The sequence below is a fragment of the Rattus norvegicus genome, chromosome 20 (genome assembly GCF_036323735.1).
Source record: "Rattus norvegicus strain BN/NHsdMcwi chromosome 20, GRCr8, whole genome shotgun sequence".
NCBI lineage: Eukaryota > Metazoa > Chordata > Mammalia > Rodentia > Muridae > Rattus > Rattus norvegicus.
The window spans coordinates 13791591-13819118 of NC_086038.1; the positions used below are offsets into that span (position 1 = coordinate 13791591).

A 27528-nucleotide genomic window follows, 5' to 3' on the forward strand; every position below is an offset into this window, starting at 1 on the left:
CATGGACTCATATAAATAAAACAAATACATAAATCTTTAAAAAAAGTTTGATGTTAAAAAAAAAGGATTTGGCTTTAAAACTTAATTTAAGCTACTTCAAAGAGGATTTTAGTCTCAATACACAAAAATTTCTGCTCAGGTTGTAACATTTCTGGGGTAGTTTTCTATGTTGTCTTGAGTTTTCTCTTTGAAAACTCGACACTTTCCACTGTCAGAAGCAGTTCTCCAGTAGTAGTGCTTATGGGTTTATTGACGACATATTGACTATTAACTTCAAAACATTCTGGATGGAACCAATAAGAAAATACATGTTTACATTGCAACTTAAGGCCACTGCACAGTGCACATAAGGCAGCACAGAACCCAAATGACATCTGACATGGTTTAATCATCACTTACAGTCCTGCGCTCTTTTCATGCCTTTCTTCTGATTCTCCTGCCTTCGGTTCTTCTAACTTGTCCTAGAAGACACTGCTCTGCACGTTCAACATTCGATGTTGAAATGTGTTTGAAGGGCTGGAGAGATGGCTCAGCGGTTAAGAGCACTGACTGTTCTTCCAGAGGTCCTGAGTTCAATTCCCAGCAATCACGTGGTGGCTCACAACCATCTGTAATGAGATCTGATGTCCTCTTCTGGCCTGCAGGCAGAAAGCTGTATGATGTATACATAATAAATAAGTAAATATTAAAAAAAAAAGAAATGTGTTTGAAATGTGGGCCGAGCTGCCACTGAAGTATCACGAAATCAATTTAGTAAGACTTGATAACATCAAACTATGACCTACTGCCTTGGTTTTCTTAACTTTTTCCATTCCTCCGCTAATCTGAAGAAAAAAATATTTTGGAATTCAGCCAACTATTTTGATATATTATCACATCAAAGCATTATAAATCCATTAGAAGCACATCACAGAATTTACTGTTTCCCATTTCCCTAATAAGATGATTTCAATATTTATTCAGCAGAAGGGTAAATGTTTTCTAAGAAGCACAACCTTCAGGCAGAGGAAAAGTAGTTTACAACATAATCAATGGCATCTGATTAGTCCTAATCTAAGTTATTAGCCCATGTTAACCTAAAAATCAACCAACATGCCTGGCACTCAAGGCACTCACTATTATATTAATGGTTTATTCTTAGTATCTAAACAAGTCCAATTACAGCTAAAATGCTGTAGAGTTAATTAATAAGGCAATAATTATCACAAATATAATTTAAAATCCATCACTTTAATAAAATCATACAGAAATATGGTAAATTTTCATATAATGAATATGTAGCCAATGTATGTATGTACAGAAGTTATGCACAGCATATTACGAGAATACTACTAATTCCAGATGTGTGTATATGGATATGATTTACAATTTAAAGAACATTAAGTATAAAATCATTAGAGAAGGCTTAATGCTTTCCGGAAGTAGAGATAAAATTTCATTTTATCTGTTACCTCTATAAGTAAAGCTGGCCATAAGAGATAGCAGGATATGGTACTTGACCAACTTACGATGTTAGATTAAAAAGTAAAAAATAGAAAATATGTTTGTCTTTTAGACAGCAATGGGATGTAGAATGAAAAATAACCAGAGTAAAGTGAAGTGATTTTATCCAACCAAAATTAACTTGGAAAGCTGTTTTAATGTGGATAACAACCTAAAATTTTCAGGGGAAACAATTTGGGGAACCAACAGCAGAAGGCTGATTTCCAATGTAAAAATAATTCACAAATATCCACTATGTTACCCTGGTGACCTGTCAGTTTTCACACATGTAAACCCAAGTAACGCAGTTGGCCAAATGACTTGTGTCAAGTGCAAAGAAGCAATGTAGTTAGCAATACTCATCTTAAACGTTGGTTACATTGTATAAAATCATAGAAAACTTTCTGTCATTGTAAAGCCACAATTGCCTTTAACATCTGAATTCCGTTTGGTTTTGTTCTCTAGTTGTTTGCATGTTTGATGTGTTTCTGTGGGTGAGGAATGAAAGGATGTGTCTGTGTTGTGTGTGTACATGTTTGTGTGTGTTTGAGTGTGGTATCTGGGGGTGAGGTGGTGTGTGTGTGTGTTTGTGCATGGTATCTGTCAATAGTGGGTGTGAAAAGCTCTCAGGGAGAACTTTCCCTCGGGATGGAGACCCTCCAACTCCAAAGACCAGACCGAGACACCACAGGATGCAATCAGCAAGAGGATTTGGTTTATTGTTGGGATACACAGGCACAGGCACCTGCGGGCGCTTCAGTCTCTCGGGGGACTGGCGCGCCCCACGGAACCAAGGATGGGCTTTTTATAGGATTTTGGGGAGCAGAAGCAAGCATACAGAAGCAGATGCATGGTTACAGGGATATAATTGGTGGATTCTAATGTGGCAAGGGTTCAGCCCGGGGGCAAGTTTCTTAGCTACCTTCTTGGAACATAACGGCTGACTCGGCCCTCCACCAGGGTGTGGGACCTCTCCCGGGGCTTTTCTCATTGTCAGGTGTTCAACGGCAGTCCTCCTGTTGCCAGGCCTTCAACCAAACACATCTTGTTTGGCAGCCGCTGTGTACTCAGTGTTCTAACCTTTCTCTGAACCAGTCATCTTAAATATAGCCTTGCAAAATGGCATTACTGCTGCTAAGCTGGGGTCTTTCAGGTGAGGTCTGTGTGTGTGTGTGTGTGTGTGTGTGTGCATGGTATCTGTCAATAGTGGGTGAGGTCTCTGTGTGTGTGTGTGTGTGTGTGTGTGTGTGTATGTGTATGTGTAGTGTGGTGTGTGTGTTTTACATTAGCTACAAGGAACTGTGACTCGTGAGAATCCTCAATGACAGAGAGTTCGTTACAGGAAATAGATGTGGGATAATACAGAGGAATGATAAGTGTCTCAGACAAGATAAAAGATACAGCTTTAAACAAACTTTTTAAACAGGCTCCTGCTGGTTTTCTTCAGTGAACAAATCATCATGCTAAAGACGAGAACTGCAGTGTCAAGTTATAAAGGCCCCTAGGAAACCTGAAATGGTGAGGGAGCTGAGAGTCCCAAAACACTACTGGGTTGTAAAGCCTTCAGCTCTCAGGCAGATACAAGTGCAGGCTTCTGGAGAGCAGAGGGAGGAGAGACAGAGAGACAGAGACAGAGACAGAGAGAGAGAGAGAGAGAGAGACAGAGAGAGAGAGAGAGACAGAGAGAGAGAGACAGAGAGAGACAGAGAGACAGAGACAGACAGAGACAGGTAGACAGACAGACAGACACACACACAGAGACAGAAAGAGACAGAGAGAGAGAGGTAGACACGCACACACAGACAGAAAGAGACAGAGAGAGACAGAGAGAGACAGAGACAGAGAGACAGAAAGACAGAGAGAGACAGGTAGACAGACACACACACAGACAGAGACAGAGAGAGGCAGAGACAGGTAGACAGAGACAGAGAGACACACAGAGACACAGAGAGAGAGAGAGAGAGAGAGAGAGAGAGAGAGAGAGAGAGAGAAAGAACATTTATCAATGACAATTCTATCCAGTTAAATTGAAACTTCCCATTTGGCTATTTCTCTTCACATATTTCTTATCCATTTCTCTTTATTTTCTCTGAAGTGTCCACTTATCTCTATCAGAGACCCCATGATACGGCGTCAGAGCCTGACACACTCTCCTTGCCATATCCCAGCTCCTGCCTGCCATGTGAGTTTGAGTAATTTCCTGCGATGTGTACTCATGTGGAATGATATTCTGCTTAGAGGCCGCAATGGCCATGCTAGTTCCTCTGCAGAAAGTCTTTCACTTGTCATAGTGTTTCTAAAACCTAAAAATTACACGATTATATTTATGTATTCTCTATAGTATAATATGATCTATATAATAATATAATATAATACAGTTAGAAATATATGATTTATAAATTATATAATACAATGTTTTATATAATATATACATATATAACATATATAATTATAATTATAAAAGATATCATATGTCTTTCATTCTCATGCATGATTATAAAGATGAAATACAATATAGTAATTAGCATATTAGGCTATATTATATTATATTTATTATATTATATCTTTCATGCCCACACATGCTTTGGCATCTACCCTTAGGTAGCTTTAGTATATGAATTATAACATAGCTATCATAGCTCTGTGCTCTTTTCCTGCCTGTGACACCTTTGGCTTGGTTACTTGGTTATCTTTTAGTAGCGTTGAACTTTTATTCTTATTGTTCTGTGAGAAAATCATGGTTTTCAGATGAAAAGCCCCACATCTTTTGTAAGGTATCATTAATAAAAGTGATAAATGCTATTTCTCCCTGATAGCCAGCAAGACTTTCTTTCTATTTGTCCGTTGTTGGCAGGCTCGAGTTGCCAAGCCAGAAGGGAAGCTGAGTTTGAGTAGCCCAATTACTTCTTTTTCCTGTCAGCCGTAGACGGTGCGGAGATAAAGCATGTGGGCGCTGGAAGATGAGGAGAGATGCTCTGAAATGTTGCCTTTGGGACGTGTGATGGGGCCTCACTCTCAGGAACTCACACCAGTCGTGGCCACCTGAACAAAATTGAGACAGACCATTGTAGCACAGATGTGGCAGGGATGCTTTAGGCCCCACCCCTTACTATAAAGTCATAGTAGCTGATTGATGTCATGGTTTTAATATGCTGACCCAGGGAGTGGCACTATTAGGAGGTGTGGCCTTGTTGGAGTAGGCGTGGCCCTGTTGAGTAGGCGTGGCCCTGTTGAGTAGGCGTGGCCCTGTTGGAGTAGGCGTGGCCCTGTTGGCATAGGTGCGTCACTGTGGGTGTGGGTGTGGGTGTGGTTGCCTGGAAGAGAGTATTCTGTTAGCAGCCTTCAGATGAAGATGTAGAACTCTCAGCTCCTGCTGCATCATGTCTGCCTGGATGCTGCCATGCTCCCACCTTGATAATGGACTGAACCTCTGAACCTGTAAGCCAGCCCCAATTAAAGGTTATTCTTATAAGAGTTGCCTTGGTCATGGTGTCTGTTCACAGCAATACAATGCTGACTAAGACACAGGGGAAGAGGAATCATCGTTTCTTTAAAAATGTGCTACTGATAGGTTTCTCATGTCCCAGTAGACGGCCTCAGACCATGAACGTGGGAGATGTGCCTGTTGGACTTGCGAGTGACTAGAGAGGAGAAGTAGAGGGGAGGGAGTGTTTAGAGAGACATATGTACTGCAGGGAACACGGGAAGAGTGTAAAGGCAGCAGGAGGGCACTGTGCATACATTATCACCTTCTGTTATATGTATATGTGAAATCATCAAGAATAAGAAAAATAATAACATGAATTTCAGTTTTTTCTCAGTTTGGATTTCTTTAATTTAATTTATTAGTATTATCATTATTTATTATTATTATTATTATTATTATTATTATTATTATTATTATTATTATTTACTTATTCCTGCTCACTACCCCCTCCCGGTTACCCCCTCCCACAACCCTTCCCCCATTCCCTCTTCCCCTTCTCCTGTGAGCAGGTGCCCCCCACCCCCATCCCACCTACCCTGTCACTTCAAGTCTCTGTGAGGCTAGGTGCTTCCTTTCCTCCTAAGGCCAGACAAGACAGCCCAGCTAGTAGAACATATCCCACATTCAGGCAACAGCTTTTGGGACAGCCCCTGCTCTAGTTGTTTGGGACCCACATGAAGACCAAGCTGCACATCTGCAGACAGGAGCATGTGGTCCTCTGAGTGGATCCACCCAGCAGCTGACTCAGACAGATAGAGTCACCCACAGCCAAACAGTGGATGGAGCTTGGGATTTCGACATCTAAGGGGATAGGAACTCCACAGGAAGATCAACAGAGTCAACCGACCTGGACTCTTGGGTCCAGAGAGACTGAACCATCAACCAAAGGACAAAGTGGGCTGGACCTACACTTCCCTACACATAATGTAGCAGATGTACAGTTTTGATTTTTTATTGATGCTATTTCTACTTCATTCCTTCCATTATTTATATTTTTATAGATTTCTTTAACAGATTCATTCATGTCCTCCTTAAGTACCTCTAATGTGTCATAAAGGCTATTTTGAAGTCCTTGTCTGGTGCTTCAGCCATATCACATTTTTCAGGACCTATTCTGGTGGGGTCGCTGGACTCTAGTGGAGACATAGTGTTATGGATTATTATGGAACAAACTCTATAGCTGTTATGGATTGAGTTTTTTATGCTGGTGTCTAGGCATTTCCATTTGGGATGATTGGAATTCTAGGTGCTGGTATCAGGTCTTGATTTTGTTGGGTGGATATTTCGTTGCTTGGTTTCTGTTGCCCTTTCTTTTTTCTTTTTCTTTTTTCTTTTTTTTCGGAGCTGGGGACCGAACCCAGAGCCTTGCGCTTGCTAGGCAAGCGCTCTACCACTGAGCTAAATCCCCAACCCCTGCCCTTTCTTGTTCTTAGAGTGTGTGCTCTTCTTGCCTGGTAGAAAATGTTTCTGAGATCCTACCAGGTGTGGCCACTAGGGGGTTCTAGGTAAAATGTATTTCTAGATATTGATAGCTAACACGTAGGAATGGGGATGGGCTAGAGGGGGTCACTGAGGGGAGTCACAGAAGAGGGAGGAAAGCAGTGTGTGCCACAAAGATCTGTTCGGTTCCCTTGGAATGGGCGTGGGGTATTGCAGGGTATTTGAACGCACTGTGAACCTGGTGATTGTTATTTACTGAAAGAATCTGTTTCTAGCTGTGGTGTGGCTCAGTCTTAGCACACACCTTTCCAAGAGCTTCCTGTTTATTGCAAACAGGATTAAATAAAGTCAACTATAGGTTAAGAGGCAGAGCAAGCAACCAGTCAACAGGAAGTGAACATAGGAAAGTACCATAGTGAGTCAGGAGGATGGATAGAGAGATGGAGAAGGGAGGGCTATGCACTTTGAGAGTTTTTCTGAAATAGCATGGAGTAGAGCTTCCCTTTCCTTCTGGGCCATCAGTTGAGGAAGGAAATCATCTGGGTGCTTTCTCTGCCTCTCTGAGCTAGCAGCTTCATACCAGCATCTTGCCCCTGAACCTTCATTGGTCAAATCAAAAGATTGACAACAACAGTAGAGAGGGAGGAGAGGAGAGAGAGTAAAGATCTGAAGATCTGCTGCTTCCCTGGTTCCTAGGGAACGGCTGAGAGAGATGGAGGCTGAGACAAAGGGATGTGGTGGTGAGGAAGGCCACAGGAGAAGATCTTCGTGATCCTCTGGAGATGGGGGCAGAGAGGAAGGGAAGAGGGGAGCGGGTGGTATGGTACAGAGCTGGGTGTGAGACTGGGGGATTTGGATTTGGAGGGGGGTGAAGGCCTGAGGATCACCTACCTGCTTCCCTCAGAAGAGATCTTAAGAATAGGGACAAAGAGGGCAGTGGAATACACAGGAACAAGGAAGCAGAAGAGGGGCTGCCAGGGCTGAGACTAGCAGGAATAACACAGTAGGAGGGTGGGCACAGAAGTGGGGAGTTGGTCCATTAGGAAGAGCAAAGCATATGCAAAGATGTCCTAATGAAACCCATTGCTTTGTATTCTCAGTTATCTGTCTGTCTGTCTGTCTGCCTATCTTCTATCTACCTACCTATTATCTATCTATCTAACTACCTATTATCTATCTACCTACCTACCTATTATCTATCTGTCTGTCTGTCTATCTATTTATCTATCTTCTATCTATCTATCTATCTATCTATCTATCTATCTATCTATCTATCTATCTATCTTCTACCTATCTATCTTCTATCTATCTATCTATCATCTATCTATCTATCTATCATCTATCTATCTATCTATCTATCTATCTATCTATCTATCTATCTATCTTCTACTATCTATCTATCTATCTATCTATCTATCTATCTATCTATCTATCTTCTATCTATCATCTATCTATCTATCTATCTATCTATCTATCTATCTATCTATCTATCTTCTATCTACCTATCTATCTACTATCTATCTTCTATCTATCTATCTATCTATCTATCTATCTATCTATCTATCTTCTACTATCTATCTATCTATCTATCTATCTATCTTCTATCTATCATCTATCTATCTATCTATCTATCTATCTATCTATCTATCTATCTATCTTCTATCTATCTATCTTCTATCTATCTATCTATCTATCTATCTATCTATCTTCTATCTATCTATCTATCTATCTTCTATCTATCTATCTATCTATCTATCTATCTATCTATCTTCTATCTATCTATCTATCTATCTTCTATCTATCTATCTATCTTCTATCTATCTATCTATCTATCTATCTATCTATCTATCTACCGACCTACCTATCTATTATCTATCTATCTATTATGTATCTATTTATCCATCCATCCATCCATCCACCCATCTTTAAGAACACAAAGCTGGTTGTGTAGGGAAGGTGAGTTGATGTTGGAGAAGGGAGGGGAATAGATCAAAACACATTATACAAAGCTTCCAAAGAACTATTTGCTTTTTTAAAACTTAGAAAAACAAAAGAAACACTGCTATACACAAACTCCAAGAAAGGAAGGTCATGAAAGAGAGTCCTACTGCATCTTGGTCTGGGATATCTGCCCTCTGGAGTATGGATAGGTGGGTGAGCGTGTAAGAAATTTACCCTAGGATGCAGAAGCAAAAGTAACCGACTTTTGATATAATCCATTGATAAGGCCTGACTGTGAGAATCCGTTTTGCATCTGGGAAGAAGGAATTCCACAGGCTTATTTAAGTGTGACTTTTCTATTACCCAAGATTGATTTTTAAGGATCTAGGCCTGATAGAGACACTCAGAGGAGGATGGTGGTATTCATTAGCAGAAACACACACAGTAACTTTTAACCTCATGTCATTACACAGAACTTTGCCAGACTCCAAGTTCCATATAAAATAATTGTGCAGATTAACTGCATAATTAATAACATCAATGTAGATAATGAGGATTACAATAGGGGAAAAAACCATTCTAAGGCCAAAGATAAATGGAGAGGTGCCAGTATTTTAATTCTCTTATAAATATTCATAAAGCACTTGAAGATCACTATGGGATATTATTGTCCTGTTTGGTGCAACCTAAATATTTTCTTCCCATTTTAAATCAGAACAATGAATTCTGCCTCCAGATAAAATGGAGTTTTTGTTGTTCAATCCCATTAGAAACATTTAACAACTTCCAATATATTTGTTAAAGACATTAAAGCTGTCTGGAACACAAGCAATATGTGGAAGCTCAGAATGTTCAGGAAAAGGAGAGAGTTTGCGATGGCCAGCTGAGATGAGACGACACATCATGTCCCTATTGGGTACACAGGAATGCTGGGACTGCGGACCCAACAAAACACAGAGAAGCCAGTGTGATGTTGGTGGTCATTTCAGTCTGGCTTGACGATGCTGGTTAAATGAGGGACTCTCGGTGAGGGCACGTCCACTCGGATGCCAGTTCCATTTGAAGGAAGTGAGGCCTGCGAGCTAAGCTGACGACGTCTGTGAGACCAACTTCAAATATCTCAGGGACAGGCTGTAGGCTAACATTTCACCCTAGGACAATAGACATGGAATTAAAATGTTTGCTTTACCAGATCAAAATCAGCCGCTGTGTTGTGCACTCCTTAGCATTGCGTTGAGCAAAACAAGGTCCTACAGACTACAGTTGAGTCCTTCACAATTTCTTCCTCAAGGTACAAAGCGCTCGCAAAAAACAGGGAGGAGAGAGACAATGGGCACGGAGCTGTGCTTTAACTTTAGAGCTGTTAAAGGTTGCCAGGGTTTGATTTTAAGACTGCGACTAACGTGCTTTTCAAATATTCCTCAACGTAGATGGGCTGATGATAAAAATATCTGATCTTGAAATTTGTAAGATACCATCGACCTCCAGATGTGATGGAGGCCAGAACAGAACCATGATATCACTTTAAAGAAATGTCTGTTCAACTGGAGGGCAACATGTAGAAGAATGCAGATCGATCCATGCTTATCACCCTGTACAAAGCTTAAGTCCAAGTGGATCAAGGACCTCCACATCAAACCAGACACACTCAAACTAATAGAAGAAAAACTAGGGAAGCATCTGGAACACATAGGCACTGGAAAAAATTTCCTGAACAAAACACCAATGGCTTATGCTCTAAGATCAAGAATCGACAAATGGGATCTCATAAAACTGCAAAGCTTCTGTAAGGCAAAGGACACTGTGGTTAGGACAAAACGGCAACCAACAGATTGGGAAAAGATCTTTACCAATCCTACAACAGATAGAGGCCTTATATCCAAAATATACAAAGAACTCAAGAAGTTAGACCGCAGGGAAACAAATAACCCTATTAAAAATGGGGTTCAGAGCTAAACAAAGAATTCACAGCTGAGGAATGCCGAATGGCTGAGAAACACCTAAAGAAATGTTCAACATCTTTAGTCATAAGGGAAATGCAAATCAAAACAACCCTGAGATTTCACCTCACACCAGTGAGAATGGCTAAGATCAAAAACTCAGGTGACAGCAGATGCTGGCGAGGATGCGGAGAAAGAGGAACACTCCTCCATTGTTGGTGGGATTGCAGACTGGTACAACCATTCTGGAAATCAGTCTGGAGGTTCCTCAGAAAATTGGACATTGAACTGCCAGAGGATCCAGCTATACCTCTCTTGGGTATATACCCAAAAGATGCCCCAACATATAAAAAAGACACGTGCTCCACTATGTTCATCGCAGCCTTATTTATAATAGCCAGAAGCTGGAAAGAACCCAGATGCCCTTCAACAGAGGAATGGATACAGAAAATGTGGTACATCTACACAATGGAATATTACTCAGCTATCAAAAACAACGGCTTTATGAAATTCATAGGCAAATGGTTGGAACTGGAAAATATCATCCTGAGTGAGCTAACCCAATCACAGAAAGACATACATGGTATGCACTCATTGATAAGTGGCTATTAGCCCAAATGCTTGAATTACCCTAGATCCCTAGAACAAACGAAACTCAAGACGGATGATCAAAATGTGAATGCTTCACTCCTTCTTTAAATGAGGAAAAAGAATACCCTTGGCAGGGAAGGGAGAGGCAAAGATTAAAACAGAGACTGAAGGAACACCCATTCAGAGCCTGCCCCACATGTGGCCCATACATATACAGCCACCCAATTAGACAAGATGGATGAAGCAAAGAAGTGCAGACCGACAGGAGCCTGATGTAGATCGCTCCTGAGAGACACAGCCAGAATACAGCAAATACAGAGGCGAATGCCAGCAGCAAACCACTGAACTGAGAATAGGTCCCCTGTTGAAGGAATCAGAGAAAGAACTGGAAGAGCTTGAAGGGGCTCGAGACCCCAAAAGTACAACAATGCCAAGCAACCAGAGCTTCCAGAGACTAAGCCACTACCTAAAGACTATACATGGACTGACCCTGGACTCTGACCCCATAGGTAGCAATGAATATCCTAGTAAGAGCACCAGTGGAAGGGGAAGCCCTGGGTCCTGCTAAGACTGAACCCCCAGTGAACTAGTCTATGGGGGGGAGGGCGGCAATGGGGGGAGGGTTGGGAGGGGAACACCCATAAGGAAGGGGAGGGGGGAGGGGGATGTTTGCCCGGAAACCGGGAAAGGGAATAACACTCGAAATGTATATAAGAAATACTCAAGTTAATAAAAAAAAAAAAGAAATGTCTGAAGAGCAAAGGGAGTAAGGAAAGAAATAACACGCCCAGAGGAAAGGGCGCATTCAATTCAAAGACGCAGCAACTGTGCAGAGCATAGTGGCACGCCTGTCACATACACCTGAGGTGCAGGCGGAGGGATGCTACATTTGAGGCCAGCCTGGCGTTCGCAGCCAGATTCTATCCTGAAAACAGAAAGACAAAGCAAACAAAAAGGTTCTTTGATAACCGATTTCAATAGGACTGGTGTAAAACAGAAGGCCAGGGAGGCCCAGGCTGCTAACGACATATCCTAAAGACATAATGATACCTGGCGATATCTACCCGTCTCTGTGCATCTTTCAAGCTTTTCCTGCATTTTCTGAGCAGAAACAGGAAGGCATTTTTGTTGTTGTTGTTGTTGCTGTTGTTTTTGAGACAAGGTTTCTCTGTGTAACAGTCCTGTCTGTCTTGGAACTTGCCTTGTAGACCAGGCTTGCCTCAAACTCACAGAGATCCATTTGCCTCTGCCTTCTGAGTGCTGGGAATAATGTCATGTGCTATAGTAAAAGAAGGTAAGGTAAAAGACGTTTGTGTTGCAAGCATTTTTGTAGGATTCGTAGATTCATAGGGTCTTGGGGCAGACTGAACTTCGGGTTGTGTGAGATAAAACGTAATTTTTGCCTGTAAAAATTGTGTGGACAGCCAGTAGCCCGTTCAAAGGTTCAAAGACAGGATGATTTTAGACTTGGAGGGCTTCAGCTGTTTCACACACTTGCTGGGGCTTGCATACTGGAGACACTCTCCATCACTCCAGTGAGATTTAGTACAGGACAGGCAGAGTCCCATGGTCCCTGTGGTAGCCTTGATCTCTGTCCCAGGTTCATGACTTCTGCCAGCATTCTTGAAATTGTGACCAACTTGTCAGAGCATAAAAGGAATGTCAAAACATTCACAACTCTGCACAAAAATATTTTGTAAATCAAAGCAAAAAGTCAAAGTAAAGCGAAGCAAACCAAAAAAAAAAAAAAAAAAAAAAACAAAAAAACAAAAAAACAAAAAAACAAAAAAACAAAAAACAAAAAACAAAAAACCGAAAACCAAAAACCAAAACCAAAAACAACAACAACAAAAAAAAAAAAACAACAAAAAACAGTGCTGGACAGAAAAATGGGTGGAGGCATTTTGGCTTATTTCTCTCTAAAGGAAAAACAGAGTACTGTGCCAAAGAGCCCATAAAAATCAATCTAAATGAGGGCGCTGCTCATAGGTAAAGCCAGGTTAGTCACTAACTCTGTCATCGATGGTGCGAATGGTCATTTTTGCAAGTTTCCTGTCATCCTTTTCCTCTCTCCCCTAAAAAGAAGCGTCAGTGTAGCTGGATGCTAAGGTAGGACCCATTACTCGGGAAGACTCAGGGGTCATGTGACTGACTATCCCACGAGCCAGTCAAGGAAGGAACGTCTTAAGTTCATGGTCGGTGTGCTTTGTCAACTCTGAACGAATGAGTTTTCTTTACTAAAATGCAGTTTGAGTTTTAAGCCAGAGACAGGTTTTCTTTGGCTGAAAGACATCCAGTAATTTGTACAGAAGCTGAAACCCTGGAGCCCTATCAACTCTTTCAAGGGTAAGTGGAGGGAAAGGGAGCCACCTTCTTCAGGCAGAATGCAATCCATCATTATGAACTTACCGGCAGCTTGTTCACCAGGGATCAATGCAACCCACAAGCCAATGCCTCCCTAATCCTATCTCTACTTTATTTCTCCCAGGAATCAAATTGTTTTGAACCGTGGGAAACTGAGCCCTGTAAAAAGAAAGAAAAATTCATACTGGAGAAACCACTGGTTTTAATCAACTCAGGAGTTTGGTTTCTATACTACTGTTAGTGGACAGTTGGGGAGAGTCTGCCATGGTATTTCTTTGAAGTCTACATAAAAAAAAATAATATGCGGCAATTAAGTTGGCTTAACTAGTTTTTCTGTAGAGCGATAGAAAACAATTTAAGGATTGCTCAATTCCTGCTGCCTTGTAAAGTATCACTCAACAAAGATTTTATTAACATCTATTTAGACAATAAGACATCATAATATTCCTTTATTTTTTTCTTCTTCATCGGGCTGCAGGGAGTCGAGTGTAGGTATAGAGGTGGCTCAGTGGTGTGTGCGTGAACTCACGTGTAATAAAAACTAGTTTCTTGATGTCCTTAAAGCTGCCCGTAATAAAGATGGCATGGTGATTTTATGCAAGCTATGCCCACTACCAAAGGTTCACGATTGTGCCCTCCATGTGATATACAGGTATATCTTAGTTTAGTCAGCTTTCAAAGTGTTTTGAGTTAAGTAAAGGAAAAGAATAAGAACTCCGAGTTATATTTTTGACAGCCGATTATTTCTTGTATGGTTTCTCAAAAGTACAGTCAATCAGGTTTCATGTATTTCCACCAAAAATATGCTTGGATGGATACTAGAAGCTCGGCCTCTCGGCAGCATGGGATGCACGTGTCACTTCAAGCATCGGGCACCCGTGTTTTCACAATTCTTCTAGGTGCTGGGTGAAACATCAGTTGTAAGTTGCCATTTTCCTTAAAGTACATTATGGTCCAGCATTAGGACAATATTTCTCTGTGTGGAATCCCTGTCACAACTAGAAAAATAACAGAGGCGGTTATAAAATATGAATGAGTAGGTGTTCTTTGTGTTTTGCTTCAAGTGAAGGCTTCAGAACTTTATTAACGCATAAAAGTGATCCCGTTCATCTTAAATTAAGATTGCTTTGGACCTTGTTCAGCCCCAGATAGAATCTTTCTAAGCAAATCCTCTGTCCTTCATGGTTGGCCTTGCTGGATCTCAAGTACTATAGAAAGAAAAGGTATCTTTTGCGGGAGGAAGAATATTCACGAATTACTCGAAACACCTTATAGTCAAATAATGGAAAGGAGAACAGAGATTTGGGACTGCACAAAGAGACTGTGTTTACCCGTGAGGTACCATAGGGAGGTGCTTCTCCCTCATTGTCTTTGATAAATATATACTGAGAGGACAAGTTAAAAATCCATGGGTAAACCATAGCATCCTCCACCCCACCCCGACACACATAGAGAATATAGAAGTGTGAAAAAGAGTGTCTTAGAAACATCTTTCTGGCGTTTGTTCTGTGGCACAAGTGTACACTTCCTTCTGTGTTTTGTTTTATCCCTAAAGCATACGTTGTGATTGTGCTGCATAATTTCATGTCAACTCCTCACAACATAGAGTCAGAGGAGGGAACCTTAATTAGGAAAACGCCTCTGTAAGATGGGGCCATAAGCAATCCTGTTGGGTATTTTCTTAATTAGTATTTGATGGGGGGAGGGCCCCACCATTATGGGTGGTGCCATCTGTGGGCTGGTGGTCCTGGGTTCTATAAGAAAGCAGGCTGAACAAGCCAGGGGAAACAAGCCAGTAAGCAGCATCCCTCCATGGGCTCTGCACCAGTGCCTGCCTCCTGGTTCCTGCCCTGCTTGAGTTCCTGTCCTAACTTTCTTAATGGTGAACAGTGATAAGCATAAGCCCTCCCCGAGTGGCTTTGCCTCTGGTGTTTCATCACAGCAATAGGAACCCTAACTAAAGCAGTGATCTATCTAATTTCACCTCGAACTTCTGCACAAATAACTTAGTCTAAATACATGGATAGAATCAGCATCAATACAGGATCTTGCAACTGGAAACCTGATGAGGTTCTGTGCCGGGAGTTCCCTATTGACTTGAATAAAGTGCAGTATTTGACCTGTCCTAGAGGAGCACTAGCAGCAGCAGCAGCAGCAGCAGCAGCAGCAGCAGCAGCAGCAGCAGCAGCAGCAGCAGCAGCAGCAGCAGCAGCAGCAGCCTTGCTGGATTGGATCGTGTTAGGACCCATTGTTTAGCGTCAGGATGCTTTGGTCAGCTTCCCAGCCTTGTGACCAAAACAAAACAAGAAAAAAAAAACAAACCAAACAAAAACAAAAACAAAAACCCCAAAACAACAACAACAATAACAACAACAACAACAACAAAACCAAGAGAGGTCAACATAATCTCATGGCTACTTGGTTCACAGTTCCCTGCGATTTCAGTGTCTGTTTATTTTGGGTCAATGGTAGCACAGGGCCTCACTTCAGTAGACAATGGCAGCATAGGACACCACTGTGGGAGCCTGGGACAGCACAGGACACCACTGTGGAAGTCTGTGGCAGTGCAAATCTATTCTTTACATGATGGTCAGGAAGAAAGGGAAGAGAGAGAGAGAGACAGGAAGGAGCTGGGGTCCCAATATTCTCTTTCAAGGGTTACATGTTACATGATGTAACTTGTCCAGCTGAGTCTCACCTCCTTAATGTTTTGCTGTCTCCCAGTTAGCATGACAAGCTAGATGGAAGTCATGCCTTCCCACACACGGGTTTTGCAGGAGAACGCATGGCGCAAATTACAGCACACTCTATGAACAGATGTATGTGTGACTAGCATGCATGATGCGTGAAAGGGCAGACAGGGAAAAGATAAGCAGATGGAAGGCCTTTGCCATTACACTTTCTGGCGAAAAGTTGATTCTCCTATTGCATTTAAGTTAAGGTGTGAATAAAAGAGAAGGAAAGGGTTATTTTGATGTTGTTGCTCATAAATGATGTAAGTAAAAGTCATCTGAATGTGGACTCCCAGCTTTCTGTGATGGGGGATTGAATACTACTCTGCCCGTTTTGCACTTGACACAGCATGGGTTCGGCTCACCCCCCCCCCCCATCCCATCATCTGAGGAGAGGAAAGCATTGTTTCCACTCTGTCATTCATTATTGCACGACTTACACAAGTCTATCGGATTGCAATGTGGAGTTATCTGTAAGTTATCTGAAGAGTCCGAGACAGAGGAGAGTTGAAACGAGATGCACAGTGCACGGTCACCCAGGTGTCCATACCTTCTGTTAGTTTCTCTATAGTTTCTCTATGTCTCTGTTGATTTTCTGTTTCCATGATCTGTCCATTAATGAGAGTTGGGTGTTGAAGTCTCTCACTGTAATTATGTGAGGTGCAATGTGTGCTTTGAGCTTCAGTAAAGTTTTTTTATGCCTTTGAATTTGAAACAGATATTCACTATTGAGAGTTCATCTTGGTGGATTTTTCCTTTGATTAATATAAGATGTCCTTCCTTATCCTTTTTTTAAAAATAACTTTTGGTTGAAAGTTGATTTTATTTAACTAGTCCAGCTTGTTTCTTGGGACCATTTGCTTGGAAAAGGATTTCCTAGCCTTTTTCTCTGAGAAAGTGTCTGTCTTTGTCACTGAGGTGCATTTCAGGTGCACTGGGTCCTGTTTATATGTCCAGTCTGTTACTCTATGTCTTTTTATTGGGGAATTGAGTCCATTGATAATAAGAGATATTGGGGACCAATGATTGTTGTTTCCTATTATTTTTGTTGTTAGAAGTGGTATTATGTTTGTGTGGCTATCTTCTTTTGGGTTAGTTAAAAGACGATTACTTTCTTGTTTTTTTTGTAGGGCGTAGTTTCCCTCCTTTTGTTGGAATTTTCCATCCATTATCCTTTGTAGGGCTGGATTTGTGGAAAGATATTGTATAAATTTGGTTTTGTCATGGATTATCTAGGTTTCTCCATCTATGGTAATTGAGAGTTTTGCTGGGTATAATAGCCTGGGTTGGCCTTTGTGTCTGTGTTACATCTGCCTTGGATCTTCTAGTTTTCACAGTCTCTGTTGAGCAGTCTGTTTTAATTCTGATAGGTCTACCTTTATATGTTACTTGATCTTTTTTCCTAACTGCTTTTAATATTCTTTCTTTGTTTTGTGTATTTGGTGTTTTGACTATTATGTGATGGGAGGAATTCCTCTTCTGGTCCAATCTATTTGGAGTTTTGTGGGCTTCTTGTACATTATGAGCATTTCTTTCTCTAGCTTAGGCAAGTTTTCTTCTATAATTTTGTTGAAGATATTTACTGTCCTTTTAAGTTGGGAATCTTTGCTTTTTTCCTATACCTATTGTCCTTAGGTTTGATATTCTTACTCTTTCCTGGATTTCCTGGATGTTTTGGGTTAGGAGCTTTTTGTCCTTTGCATATTCTTTGACAGTTGTGTCAGTGTTTTCTATGGTATCTTCTGCCCCTGAGATTCTCTCTTCTATCTCTTGTATTCTGTTGGTGATGCTTGTATCTGTGACTCCTGATCTCTTTCCTAGGTTTTCTATCTCCAGGGTCATCTCCCTTTTCGATTTCTTTATTGTTTCTATTTCCATGTTTAGATCCTGGATGGTTTTGTTCAATTCCTTCACCCGTTTGGTTGTGTTCCCCTGTAATTTTTTAAAAGATTTATTTATTTATTTTTACATTCCAGATTTTATTCCCCTCCTGGTCCACCCCCAAACAGTTCCACATTCCATATATTCTCCCTGTTCCCAAACCCCTGTGTCTCCACAAGAATATTCCCACCCCACCCACCCCACCTCTAAACTTCCTGGGGCCTCCAGTCTCTTGAGGGTTATGTTCATCTTCTCTGACTGAACCCAGACCCGGAAGTCCTCTGCTGTATATGTGTTGGAGGCCTTGTGTCAGCTGGTGTATGCTGCCTGGTGTCTGAGAGATCTTGGGAGTCCAGGTTAATTGAGATTGCTGGTCCTCCTACAGGGTTGCCCTTTTCCTCCATTTCTTCCAGCTTTCCCCTAATTCAACCAGAGGTTGTCAGCAGTTTCTGTTCATTGGTTAGGTGCACATATCTGCAATTGACTCTTTCAGCTGCTTGTTGGGTCTTTTGGAGGGCAGTTACGATAGGTCCCTTTTTGTGAACGCCCCATAGTCTCAGCAATGGTGTCAGGTCTTCGGGCTTTCTCTTGAGGTGGGTTCCACTTTGGGCCTGTCACTGGACCTTGTTTTCCTCAGGCTCTTCTCCATTTCCATCCCTGTATTCCTTTTAGACAGGAAGAATTATGGCTCAGAGCTTTGACTGTGGGATAGCAGCCCTATCCCTTACTTGATGCCCTGTCTTTCTGCTGGAGGTAGAACTTCAGTAAGTTTCCTCTCCCCACTATAGGGCATTTCATCTAGGTTCCCCTCTTTTGGGTCCTGAGAGTCTCTTGCTTTTCTAGGCACATTCTAGAGGGTCCTCCCAACTTCCTTCCTCCTGAGGTTACCTATTTCCATTCTTTCTGCTGGCCAGTCCATTTTTTCTTCATCAGTCCTTTTCCCCCACCCAATACCAGATCATGTTCACCTCTTCCCCTCCCCCCATCATTCCCATGTCCTCCCTCTTGTGATTGCTTTCTTCTCCTTCTCAAGTGGGTCTGAGGCATCCTCACTTGGGCCCTTCAGCTTGTTGACCTTTTTGAGTTCTGTGGACTGTATCTTGGGTATTCTGTACTTTTTTTTATTTTTTATTTTCTGGCTAATATCCACTTATTAGTGAGAACATACCATGCATGTCCTTTTGGGTCTGAGTTACTTCCCCCAGGATGATATTTTCTAGCTCCATCCATTTGTCCGCAAAACTCAGGATGTCCTTGTTCTTAATAGCTGAATAGTATTCCATTGTGTAATTGAACCACATTGGTTTGTATCCATTCTTCTGTCCTGGGACATCTGGGTTGTTTCTAGTTTCTGGCTTTCACTGTTTTCCTGTAATTCTTTAAGGGACTTTTGTGTTTTCTCTTTAAGGGCTTCTACCTGTTTACCTGTGATGTCCTGCATTTATTTAAGGGAATTATTTATGATGTTCTTCTTCTTCTTTTTTTTTTTTTTTTTTTGGTTCTTTTTTTCGGAGCTGGGGACCGAACCCAGGGCCTTGCGCTTCCTAGGTAAGCGCTCTACCACTGAGCTAAATCCCCAGCCCCTATGTTCTTCTTGATGTCCTCTAACATCATCATGAGATGCGATTTCTAAATTAGAATCTTGCTTTCCCAGTGTGTTAGGGTATCCAGGACTTGCTGTGGTGGGAGAACTGGGTTCTGATGAAGCCATGTGGCTTTGGTTTTTGTTGCTTAAGGTTCTTGCACTTGCCTCTCGCCATCTAGTTATCATCTGGTCTTAGTTTGACTTGCTGTCTCTGACAATGGATAGACCCTCCTGTGCTCTCAGCAGTCCTGGGAGACCAGCTCTCTCCCAGCAGGATCTGGGTATAGAGAGCTATAGCACAGGGTCAGCTCTGGGTGTGGATGGAAACTTGAAGAATCCTGTTCCAGACTGCTCCTTGGTTCCTGTGTCCTGAGTGCTCTGGGCTGGTCCCTCTGAGTTGAAGTGGTGGTCTCACCTGTGCTCTCAGGTGTGTCAGCACTCCTGGGAGACCAGGTCTCTCTCCTGGGGGTCTCGGTACAGAGAGCTGTGCTCTCAGGTGTGTCAGCATTCCTGAGAGTCTAGCTCTTGCCTCCCTAAAGTTAAGTTTAAAGGGATGAGATTTCTTCTAAAAATTTTCCATGAATTTTTTTTTTTTAAAGTTAGCAATCAGTGCTTGGAGCTCTTTGGCTCAAATATCAGATATTTCGCGCAATTTCTTTTTTGTGCAGATAGGAGTCTGAAAGTCTACACCGATAAACATTACAAGGAGCAAATCTACACCAGTAAGTAAACTATTTCAATCATTCTAAGCTGGATCATCCGGTACATTTATTTAATAACAAAGAACCCATGCGTATCCCTTCGTGGGACACTAGAACGTAAGCTTCTCCAGGGATCTTTGATACTCATAAAATAGCTTTAAACTCGGATTTAAAAATGTTTCACAACCACTAATCCCTGTAACACTTCAATAGATAAGGATTATAAATGGTATTTTCGGAGAGCGGGAAGCCTATCCATTGATGCCCCAAATTGCCAGAACTAGAGTCAGCACAGGTAATGCATTTTCTCTGCCCATCACTGCATAGCCTTCCTTCTAATCAACCCCGCACAGCATTCTCAGCAAGCATCAATCTGTGGTTCTGTTTCCAAACAATGGCCGTTCTCCTTATCAGACAATAGATTGGAAAAGCAGTGGGATATCCGAGAGAGATCAAGGGATGCATGCTTGTAATGTTACTTTCTGTTTACTTAAAGGATCTGCATGTGGGTGTAAGTGATGTATATACTGGTTATGTTAATTTTTCATGTAGTTATCAAAGCAAGGCAGTTGTTACTGGTCCCTCCGATCTCTGTTGAAAGAGCTTATATAAGACACAGAGAGCAATACAGAATACTGACAGCATTTCTAGTACAGCATGAGAATGGACCAAGGCCACAGGTGGGCAAATATTTTCTAATCTCTCTGAAACAGACAACCTTTCCGAGGGATGTTTTCCTATTCAAGGCTCGGCAGACCCATTCTGATTTCCCCTTCAGAGCTTCTAGGAGTCAGTAATCTTACAGTCTTCCCAACAGTTCAGAAGGTCCTGTCTCAACCCATGTGTCACCACCATGGAAAAAAGCAAGCCTACTGTTACTCTAGAGAGAAACGTGAACTACACCTAGAAACCTTGTATATAAGAGCTACTGGCCCAAAAGTAAAGAAAGAAATGCACTTCCTGAGTAAAATGTATGGATATTACCGTATATTAACATAATTTAATTTTGTATGTTCTTGTCAGATGTAGAATTATATGTCACCCAGACTTTTTCAGCATGTCCTCTGTAATTCTTGGGTCTGTAGAAGTGGTGGTTGTACTCTCTGGTTAGGTCATGGGATTCAGGGCAGTTAAGATTGTCCAAGCATGGGCTGGAGAGATGGCTCGGTGCTTAAGAGCGCTGACTGCTCTTGCAGAGGTCCTGAGTTCAAATCCCAGTAGCTCATAAACACCCATAATGAGATCTGATGCCCTCTTCTGGTGTGTCTGAAGACAGCTATAGTGTACTTATATATAATAAATAAATCTTACAAAAAAAAAAAGATTGTCTGAGCATGACCAAATCACATAAAACAGATGGTTGCAAAATGAGTGGGATTCATGCTGAGTGAACCAGACGAAAGGAGCCGCGTGGCAGCAATCTAAAGAAGGACACCCTCCGGGAGCAGCTGCCAAGGCCACCAGTGGAGCTGGAATCTCTATTTTATAATACAGGAATGAAATTATTTTTTAAAAAACTATTTTTTTTATTCCCTTCACATCCTGCTCACTGCACCTTCTGCTAGTCACCCCTCCAACCATCCTTCCCCCCTCCTCCTTAAAGAACAGCCATGCTAGGTCCTCGTCTATAAGCATAACAGAGTATCATTAACAGTGTCAGAGACTGATGCTTGCCCATGGGATGGGCCTCACGTTGAACTGGTTATTGGTTGACCATCACCCTGAGTCTCTGCTCCATCCCCCTATCCATACATTTCTTGTAGACAGGATAAATTTTGGGTTGAAAGTTTTGTGGAGGGTTGGTGTCCTTATTGCTCCACTGGGATTCCTGCCCGGCTATAGGAGGTGGCCTCTTTCAGGTTCCATATCCCCAGTGCTGTGAGTCATAGCTAAGGTCAACTCCATTGGTTCTTGGGTTCCTCCCTTATCCCAAGGTCTCTGTCTCATCCTGGATATGCCCCCCCACCTCCTTACCCCCATCAGTTGCAGATTTCCATTCATTTTCATGGCCATCTGGCCATCTCTCCTGTCCCCCCTCACACCTGATCCTGAAACTCCCCTCCCCAGTCCCTTCTCCATTCCCCCTCCCTCTCATGACTATATCCACTTACAAGTGAGTACATACCATGCATGTCCTTTAGGATCTGGGTTACCTTACTTAGGATGATATTTTCTAGTTCCATCCATTTGCCTGCAAAATTCACGATGTCATTGTTTTTTAGTAGCTGAATAGTGTTCCACTGTGTAAACGAACTACATTTTCTTTATCCATTCTTCAGTTGAGGGACACCTAGTTTGTTTCTAGTTTATGGCTACTAACAAATAAAACTGCTGTGAACATAGTTGAGCAGGTGTCCTTGTTATATGGTGGAGCATCTTTTGGGTATATTCCCAGGAATGGTATATCTGGGTCTAGAACTAGTGAAGTTATTTTGATGACAAACACAACAAGTGGATTTCTCTTCTAAGTCTCCGGAAGAAAATAGACCAGCTCAAACATTAGCTGGTTAAAACCAGAACAGGAAACCCAGCCATGTGAATTACCATTACCCGGTAACATGCTTGCATATTTTAGGGATAACACAGCCCACTGGGATAAGGCATTGATCATCATCCTGCTCTCAGGAGAGAAGGTAGCAAATCCAGGGCCATCCCAGGCAGGTTCTCCCGAACCTCAAAGACTGACTACACAGAAGGGACAGAAATAGACCCTAAGCTGTTTCAAGCCGTGACCTGTTTCAGGCTGAGTTGTCCTAGCTCAGGAGATGGTAATTGCATAACATCCTACAGCTATCTTTTAGAACCACAAGCAAAAACAGTGAGAGATTCAAGCCAGGAGAAAGCAACTTGGAGAACTGTAAAGCTCATGTTGACACTTCCAACTGAGGCCAGAAATCTGGACTCTAGTATGAAATTTCTTATTATTCAAAAAGACTATAAGACAAGAAGGAAGTCGGAAACATTCATTTCCAACCAGATATAGCATTTTTTCCCCCAGCTCCGAAGGTGCCGTTTAATTTTCCTTGTTTTGCTTTTTAAGAACTTAATAGAAAGTGAAGCAGATAATTGAGAGAAATGGATTTGAGAGAAATGATTTAGGCCACGTGGCCGTTATTCTAAGTGAAGAGAGACAACGTGTGACTGAGTGGAAAGCCACTGGAGTCAGGTCACTTCTAGATTCCTTTTCTTTTTTTTTTTTTTTTGGAGCTGGGGACCGAACCCAGGGCCTTGCGCTTGCTAGGCAAGCACTCTACCACTGAGCTAAATCCCCAACCCCCCACTGCTAGATTCCTTTGGAAACAAGTAAACTTGATCATATCTGGGTGATTTTAAAGGCTAGATTTTAAAGGCACAGGGCTCCCGTTATCCCGTGAGCCTCTAGGACTCCAGCCACCTAGAGCTTCCGTGAGAATATTACTCATGCTGCACTGTTCAGAATTCATGTATTTGCTGTGCCGAGAACACAGGACTGATACATTTAGCATAAATACTAAATTACACTGTGTCGTAATATTAAAAGCACAAACTCCTAAGCCTCTTCTGGGTCAATGCCAGTGACTGTTAGGTTGGAGAGGGACGAAGAGAGGGAAGTCAAACGACTCTACCTGACATTGCTCTGCGATGTTCTCCACCTCCCTGCTCCACTTTAAAGGAGCACCTTTATAACGACAAATGACTTAGTTAACGCAAAGCCATGTCCCCCTAACACATCTTCGACTGCACGTGGAACGGCACAACCTCCTTTATGGTAATATGCTTGTTAAAATGTAAAACAACCCCTTTATGGTACTCGTATATTGTGAGTTATGATTTCTGTATTACTTTGCTCCATAAGTGGCTTCGGCCGTGTCAGAGTTAAGGACCCTCTGAAATTAAAAGTAGAGGTGTAATTATTTAAGGAATAACAGGAGGGTTCAGTACAACTCCGAAGTAAGCGAGGTACTAAATCTTCAGAAGTCCCTATGACCTTTTCTCCTTGACCAAGGAGAACAGAATAGCAGCGTTTGTGCAGACGATGCTCGCTGGGACACGCAGTACTCTGATCTCTTTGTGGCTCGGAGAACGTTAGCAAAGCAGCTCTTCTGCGCGCTTTCGTGCATCCAATCTCCCAATCGATGCACTCAGAGAAAGGCGCTGGTAAAGAAATTAACCAAACGATGCCCGCCTTGAGACACTCGTCCTTACAACTGGTGCTTACAAGCAACGCTTAGCGGCTGGAGGCTCTTTGGTCCGCAACAAACTGTACACGTGGGCAGCGCAGCAAAAGCCACCGGAAGTGCATGGGCCACCGGAAGTGCATGGGCCACACTCTTTAAGTTAAACATCGTAGGTTTTTTTTTTTTTTTTTTTGGGGTATGTTTTCTTGGTTTTATTTTTAATGATTCCCCTCTCCCCAGTATAACTTGTGCTCCCCCCACACAGTATATCTTGGCTTCCCACGTCTTGGTTTTTATTAATTATTTAAAGAAAAACAGGAGAGGTCCATATAGTGTAATTTGGTTAGACCATAGTTTGCTTTCTACTAACTGGCGGCAAGGCCTTATTGCCAATGACAACACCTACAGAACTCCTTGAACGTGAAGAGGTTGAGCTGGTGTCTACCTGTAGCCTTTATGTGCTAGAATCGTTAGTACAGGAAAATACTTCGTATTCTATCAAAAGAGAAACATAAGCACTAAGTCAGACACAAAATCTTTACCTACCATGGTGTATCACAGGCTAAGAAAACAGTAACACAAAGGCTGGCAGTAACAACCATGTAACTGATCCGATTTCAAGCCCACTCCGCAAGGTGGACTCCACACCCAATGTTGCTTGGGTGACGGAGAACCTGAGGCAGGGACCTAGGAGAAAAATCAAATACTACTGCTCGACTAAAAGAATGTAGCAATAAAGTGACTCTTAGTGACACTCTGCTAAACTCATAGATCAGTGCCGTACTCAGCCATTATCAGAGAAGTTTCCTCCTGCAGCACACGGGGACAGAGAGCCACAGTCTGCAGAGAGTGAGTGACCGCAGAACAGTCATCCCCACACAGGGAGTCTCCATCAAATCTCTCCTCTCAGGGCTCAGGGAACCCTGTGGAAGAGGAGGTAGAAAGAGTGTAAGAGCTGGACGGGACGGAAGACACCAAGGAAGCAAGACCTTCTATATACAAACCGGCTCACAATGACTGTGCAGAGGGGGTCCTAGAGCTGAAAGGAGTTGTGGACGCATGCCCACCTCTAACCCACAGGCTAGCTCCAGTGGATAACTATTTGCAAATGAAAGGTTAGTTTTTTTCCAAGGAAGTCTCCCTGGGGAAACAAACTACTCTTTAAGGGTAGGTGATGTGTGTAATAGTAGACTGACGAGGCATAACAAACCCAGCATCTTTGGAAGTTCCTTAGTCTTATAATGATGTCAGGGCTTTTTATTTCTCTATTTTTACCTTATTTTAATTTTTATTATATATATTTTCTCTCTTTTTACCTCACAAGAACTTTACATATATCTATATATAGATATTTGAATTATATTTTCCTATCTATCTATCTATCTATCTATCTATCTATCTCTATGATGTTATGATCCATCTGTCTACCAGTCTGTCTGTCTGCCTATCTGTCTGTCTATCTCTATCTATCTATCTATCTATCTATCTATCTATCTATCTATCTATCATCTATCTCTGTTATGATTCATCTGTCCACCATGTCTGTCTGCCTGCCTACCTATCTCTCTCTCTCTCTCTACCTATCATCTAGTTATCTATCATTTATCATCTATCTTTCTGTCTGTCTGTCTATCTATCTATCTATCTATCATCTATTTATCTATCATTTATCATCTATCTTTGTCTGTCTGTCTATCTATCTATCTATCTATCTATCTATCTATCTATCTACCTATTATGACTTCTAGTTTAGTGTTTTTTTTTTATCAGGTTCCTTAGTGTATGAACGAGTGGGTCTCTGTGTCTCTCTGTACAATTCTTGTGCCTTTTCTTGGGCCCTTTTTTCCCCTCTCTGTTTGTTTTGTCTAATTCTGATGTGTTAGTTTTTGTTTTGTAGTATTATATTTTATCATTATCTTTTAAAAGCCTGCTTGTTTTCTAATGAGAGGCAGAAAGAGGTTGATCTGGATCAGAGACGAGGTGAGAAGGAACTGGGAGGAGCAGAGGAGGGAAAACCAATATCAGGATTTGTCATATGAGGAAAAAACCTCTCTATTTTCAATAAAAGGAAAAACAACAAAAAAAGGAAAGCTCTTTATGACCCAGATGTCATATTTATATCTACTTTCTGCTGTTGTCTAAGAAACTGAAGTAAGAAAAAGCTACTTTTTAATGCAACCATTATCAACTGCGTGCCCTTCCTTCGTCTAAATGAACATATTTAAAATGCGTGAAGTTAATAAGCATTTCAATGTCGGTGTCTTTCTATGTTTCTTTCACTGTTCGATTTTCTTGGAAAGAAAACTAGCAAAGTTTAGCCTCATGTGCTCAGCTAAGACGGATTTTTACCAAGTGTTTTACAGGGGAAAGGATGCTCTGAGAGGATTGAATTCTCTTTCTCTCCCCTAGATCTAAAATCCTCTTGGTGTTAAAGAATCAGGGCGGATAGTTACATTCTCTTCTGGGCAGCCTCACTGGCAAGGAACCTTTAAAACATTAGGAGCTAGAGAGAACAAGCATGGATTTCTGTTCTTCTGGTAAAGAGCTTCAGGAAAACCAGCCTCCCTATGTGCTGTTAAGCAATCGTATGATACACTCTCAATGGGATTATGTATGATACAGAAGTTTCTGGTAACCTGGTGTTAGTGTTAATTCGTCCTGCGTACTGCCTATTGCGTGGGATCTACATTTGACTGACCTTCCATCAAACAGCAGAGGGCGCTCCAACATCAGTCTGTTTTCTGTTCTTCTTGGTTCAGTTTAGTCAAAAAAATTAACCCTTAAACGTGAAAAAAATTCCCAAGTAAAATCGTACACTCAGAGAAATGGATATGGTTGATCAAAGCGTCAGGGAAGGGTAGCCCTGAGTCTGAAACTTGTCTTTAGGGGGAAACTGTTAAAAGTCTCTGTGACGCAGAAGAACACAAGTCACGTGAACTCGAGAGGCATGGAATCAAATAGAATTGTCCACACGGTTCGCAGTCTTGCAAGGTGGCCCCAGGAAATTCACTCCTCCATTTATTTCTGGCCGAAACTCTTTCCAAATTTGCTTAGCCTAATTTCGAGACAAGATTTATCCAAATATTGCTTCAATAATGATATTATTTCCCCGGCATATTATCATGTAATTGTAAGAACAGAAATAGTGAATGAAATTATTATTATTATTATTTTTTAAGAGCTGACAACTTTAAAGTCTCAGTATGTGAAGAAGAATCCATTCTCAG

The 27528-nt window shown here is 41.7% G+C and overlaps 1 long non-coding RNA gene across 2 annotated transcripts; it reads right to left on the reverse strand.

Moving 5' to 3' along the window:
- Positions 1-235: 235 nt before the first annotated feature.
- Positions 236-27202, reverse strand: LOC120098888 (uncharacterized). Of its 2 annotated transcripts, XR_005497587.2 has the most exons (3): positions 27000-27193; positions 4387-4524; positions 236-638 (listed from the first exon to the last, which is right to left on the reverse strand). It is a non-coding gene; the product is annotated as an uncharacterized LOC120098888 (long non-coding RNA). The 2 variants fall into 2 exon arrangements; XR_010060782.1 differs by lacking the exons at positions 236-638; positions 4387-4524 and adding an exon at positions 13967-14243 and having other exon boundaries at positions 27000-27202.
- Between the last annotated feature and the right edge of the window lie 326 nt (positions 27203-27528).